We start from the raw sequence: 6000 nt of genomic DNA on the forward strand, positions 1-6000 counted from the left end.
TTTATGTTGCTTCTATTTTATGTAGCAAATGTTCTGTGTGTGTGTGTGTGTGTGTGTGTGTGTGTGTGTGTGTGTGTGTGTGTGTGTGTGTGTGTGTGTGTGTGTGTGTGTGTGTGTGTGTGTGTGTGCAGAGTAGACAGTTAAACATGCAGTTAAAAGTCTCCTTTTTTTTTCTTTTTTTTAATTATCTCGATACTTTCAAGCTATATCACGATGTACGATATAAATCTGATATATATTTTGCTCTTGCCTTAAGATGATCCTTTGATGCATAAGATGGAAGCAGAATGGCAATACTTAATATACTGTATATATTAATGTTTTCTCTGTGATGTAATTGGGGTTTCCTCTAACTATTATAGTATAACATACCTGTTAGTTTCTGTTTTTCAGAGATAAACCCTTAAAATAAGGTCAGTCAGTTAAAGCTACTGTACATGTCTAATGTCACACAATGACCTTTATTAATGTAAGTGTAGAGAATAATATCATAAGTTATATAATAAATGTGTATTTGTGCACATTTTAAAGACAAATTCAGCTGACCAAAGTGCTGTACAGTTTTTTTTATTATTATAATTAACAATCAAATATTCATTTACACACACACACACACACACACACACACACACACACACACACACACACACACACACACACACACACACACACACACACACACACACACACACACACACACACACACACACACACACACACACACACACACACACACACACGCGCGCGCTGTAATGATGGCCTTCTCAGGACTTTCCCTTTAAGGGCCCCATTGTAACCATGGTTACAATAAGGTCGTGAGGTCAGAGGTGAGTCAGACTTGCCTACTTCCTGATTTGTACTGAGCACATGGACGTAGTTTAATGTTACGTTTCTGTTACCATCCCCTCTGTAACGACTAATAAGCAGTGTTTGAGGTTCCCCTGTATACAGTAAACGTACAGTGTGATGGTAACCAGTTGTTTTGAGTTCTGTTTATAACAATATTGACCCACAGACACCACTGGATCTATACAGCACACACAGTGTTTTACTGAGCATCAAAGACTTTCTCATTATGGGGACCATGTCCTTAGTAATATGTTAAGTTACTGCTTTGGTAATCTCACCCCACTTTCATAAGGCACAGCACCACAGTAAGATAGATAGTAAGAGCAGAATAAAGCATACTGGTGGCTCTACGGAAGAAACTTTTAAGGTTACGTGAATTATATCAATATTACAATATAGTCCTATGCTATATCTCCTAAATAAATATATCAATATTTATTAAAAACTTGATATATCGCCCAGCCTTAGTTCTGTCTCATGCATTTTCCAACAGTCTGCTACATTGCAACAACCATTCTTTTCCTTTCTAACCTCCACAGTCTCACTGCAGAGAAGATTTGCTGAAAAGTTAAATCAAGACTCTGGAGTCACAGTTACATCATGTCTACATGCAGGTGAGCAGCAGCTGCTAAAGAAGCAAAGAATCAATTTCTGTGTAAGAGTAAAAGTAGATGTAAAGTAGCTCTTTACCTTTGTTTGACACTTTCTGTGATGTCTCTCTCCTTCCTCAGAAGTGTCTCACTGACAGCGTGTGACGTGTAAGCCAGCTTACACTTAATGTCTGAAAAAAAAACGTCTACGCCTTATTAGCTCATGGAGTGACATTTCTACACGTTTTAATACCACTAAACCTTTAGTGAATATGCCTCTAAATTTCTCAGCTGCAGAGATAATTTGGAACAACTTTTGGAACTGAAGACTTGGTTTGACTCAAATAAAAAAAAAAAAAAGTATAATATTTTGAAATCGGACATTAAACTGACTAAAGATAAGAATAATAAATAGCATATAAATAGAGAGAGTGAATGAAATATAATTTCTGGGAGTCATAATAGACAATAAACTATCTTGGAAGTCACATATACAGTACATTACAGCCAAAATAACAACGTCAATCACAATATTACAAAAAGTCTAGTATTTTTTAAATCAGTCATCACAATAGACCTTGTTCTGTTCCTTCATTCTCTCATTTATGACTGACTGTGTGGACGTGTGGGGGAACACATATAAAACAAATACAGACTTAATATTCAAAGGTCAGAAAAGAGCAATAAAAACAGTAAATAAAAGCACGTGGAGAGAACCATCAAACCCACTCTTCATCAAACTGAAGGCACTGAAATTCAAGGATTTGGTCGACCACAAAACAATTCACATCGTGAACAAAGCAAATCACAATCAGTGACCAAAGGGTTTCCAAGAGTGATTTCATATAAGAGAAAATAAAGACATTGTGAGGGTGATATACATGATAAAAACAGCCTGTATGAACCAACACATAAACACACTGTATATCAGTCAAAGGTGTTCATCTATAGAACCATTACAGTGAAGAAATGAAAACCTGTACATCACTGAAAAAGTTCAATCATACTGTATGTTTACAAACCAAGCTCCTCTTTCAAAGAACAATGTAGAAAGAACAGTTACAATTACGTCTATAATTACAACTCAATTACCATTACGGTCACCAGTATTTTTTCATATTACAATTAAAATTACAATTGTTATTTTTCCCCTTAAAGTCAATTACAATTATGTTCTCAATCACTAAAGTTCAAATGAAGTTAATCACATTCACTGATCCTTTAATAAATAAGCCTTATTAAACCAAACCTTCCTTTTGTGTTAGCTTTCTGTTAGCATCTCTAATGCTAACGGGTCAGTTTGACCCATGTCTTAAATCAGCTGTAAAATATACTAATAAATATTATCTATCATCTAATTAGTTTATTATCTATTGATTACCTTGTTAGGTTTCCTAATCAATGAAAATATTGGTATTAATATTTATGGTGTGGACGTCTGAGCCTTTTTTCTGTCAGCACTGTAAATCTGAACGTTCAAAGTCATTAAATAGATTAAGTAGTTTATACTCAAAGTTATAGAAAAAGTTCTACTAACTTCATTATGTTAAGTTGGTGAAACAAGTTCTTTCTTTTTTAGTGACTTTAATATTTTTTGAGTAAATGGAACTATATTTTTTTATAATTAAATATAACTTAAAAACAACTTAAGTGCAATTTAATATAATATAATAATTACATGTTAAGAATGATGAACTTATTTCTGTTGTTTTAAATGGGGATTATTAAAAAACAAACTTACTTCATGTAACACTTTAATGTAACTGTTATCAATAAGTACACGTAGCCAGTCATCAACCTTTTAGGTTCTGGAAAATTTTGATTTTTAAGTTAATCGACTGCCTCCATGTTTGTGAGTTGTGGTAACTTATTCATGTTTACAGTGAGTATAGCATAGATTTAATTTATTTGATGGTAAAATGAATGTGAAGTGAAAACCTGATATGAAACATATTTGAATCATTGTTAACTACATGTGTGTAAGCCATAGAACTGTAAAATGGTTCCACAGGTTCACGTTAAATTGTAATTGACAGTTTAAAAAAAAGAAAAAAATAATTTATAATTACAAAGACAATTTTCTGAACTAAATTTGTTTCAGTTACAATTCCGATTCTAATTGCATGTAATGAATTGTAATTGTAATTGTAATTGAGGTTCCAACCGTGGCAGCAGCAGATGTTTGACAGCAGTGGATCCACATGGTTGAGTCAGTGTGTGATCAGAGTGAAGCTGCTCATCAGACACTCACTGATTCCTCACCTCACATCAGCTCAGAGCCTTTTCAGCTGCTGCTGTAGAGAAGAAGCTGCGTCTGTGTGTCTGTCACCAGCTCACAGTGTGAAAACAGCAGAGTGACGTTAGAGCGTCCAACCTGCTCACTAACACTGCTCTAGTCTCATGTTGAAAAGGGGAAGATCACTGCTGCATTTCCTGGACCTCGTGAGCAGCTGCACGTTTTTATAAAAAGTGTTATTCCCCCTCGTCAGCATGTTTTGTAACATCTGTACAACAGTCACAGTAAGTTCCATCAGCAAATAAACCTAAAAAACAAGGAAGTGCAGACCTGTGACATGTGCTGGTGCACGCGCACGCGCACGCGCACACAATCAAAGAGCAAGCGTAGCAGTGGAGGCAATCAATGAGACAACCAGGCTCCAGAGTTTTGATGCATCAGGTTTTTGTCTTTTTATTTTCTATTGGCACCACAAGCACAGTGCATTTCAATCTCCACTCAACCCCCTACTGACCAGAATGGAGGTCCCTATATACAGGTGCATCCTTAATTAGCCTGTACCAAGCATGGGGTGACATTTGATTCACATATTAAAAGTACAACATAAATATTTACACAAATAATTCTTAACAGACACCATCATAAACAATAACCCTCTATTAATATAATTACCCTTATTCAGATCCCCTAAATGATTAAACTAATTATTTACATTGATTTCTACACATCAAGCTCCCTGTTTCTTAGTCCCTCTTGGTCTCTCCCACCTGGAACTATAAAAAGGTGTCCACAGCCCCCGGGGAATTCTTTCACCAGGACACCACAGGAACGAGGAAGAGACCATGCACAGGTAAGCATTGCTGTATATTGCATTTCAATCACACCCAGAATAAGAGAACATATTTAATGGTTTTATCTATCATGTCACTGCTAAGTTATTTATCAATTATCTTAAAATGTATTTTCTGTTTTTATCACTAGATGAATGCTGAAACCCTGTGGCCTGAACCATGTGCTTCATCACCTGTCCTCATGATGTCAATTTAAGCAAATTCATTAAATCAATACAATAGAATGTGTCTTCTTAATTTCATTAAGCACTGCCAGTCTGTTCACACAATTTACCATGTATACATTATAACAGTCCATGTGTAAAGTCACCTTGTCGTTACACACACACACACACACACACACACACACACACACACACACACACTGTGTGTGTGTGTGAGATATGAATTGTATTTTATGGCAGTTTTACTAAAAAAGAGAAATGAAAATGTCAGAAAGAAAAGGGAAATGAAAGAAGGAAGTAATCATAATGTCTCCTTCAAATTAAAAATACTTCTGTTGTGTGTTCATCTGTGTGTATATGTAAGTGTGCGTACGTTTGATGTGTGTCTACATGCATTGTTACATAGGTGTTCATGGCAGTGATAATTTTGCTGACTAAACATATGTCACAGTTTTTCTTCGACTACATTTTTATAAATGACAATAAAAGACTACGACTAATTAAACAAATACAGGTGAACAAAATCCACAACAAAATATGTTGATATTTACGTGGACTAATAAAAACTACACTGTTCACATGGGACTAGATCCAAAAAAAGAGAGAATTTAGAGAAGTCACATGATGCTCATTTTGAGACGTATTTCTCAGGAGAAACATCTGAGAAGCCTGAGAAAGCACTTGGTCTCCATCACTGCTCATTGATATCTAGGAGATGGAAATGTGACATCTCATCTTTACTTTGGCGTTGCTATGGGTTTCCAGCTCACTGATAAAATATAGACTTCATTGTTGTCAACGTTGTAGGAAAACGTTGGTCAACACTAACACATAGTGTCACCATGGTGTAGGGAACCAAACCCTCCAAGTTGATCTTTGACTTAGGAGACTAGTTTCACCAGTCAATGGAGTCAGAGACTCTGTCTCCTACTGTGAAGTGCAAACGTGCCCCACAGGGGGATCTTCTCCCTCTTCCTGTCCGAACAAAAGAACAGGAGAATCCAAGAACAGTTGTCCTCCTTTATCACCTCTCTGCTACATTACAATCAAAAGTCAATGTTTACATGCTAAGTTTTCAAACTCTGGGCTCCGACCCCCTGCAGATGTTGTCACCTCCAGAACCCAAACCACTGGTCACACAGGACATAGGAATAACACTAGCTCTCCTGCTCAAATGAGAACAAAGAACATGTGCTTGTTTGGAAAGTTAAAAAAGAAAGGATTATTGGAATGGTTCCTGCAGAAATTGAAATTGCAAATATTGTCTGTCCTATGCCACTCTTTTCATGTAATTCAATAACCAACAGAAT

This window comes from Gouania willdenowi, unplaced genomic scaffold (genome assembly GCF_900634775.1).
Source record: "Gouania willdenowi unplaced genomic scaffold, fGouWil2.1 scaffold_350_arrow_ctg1, whole genome shotgun sequence".
Lineage (NCBI taxonomy): Eukaryota > Metazoa > Chordata > Actinopteri > Blenniiformes > Gobiesocidae > Gouania > Gouania willdenowi.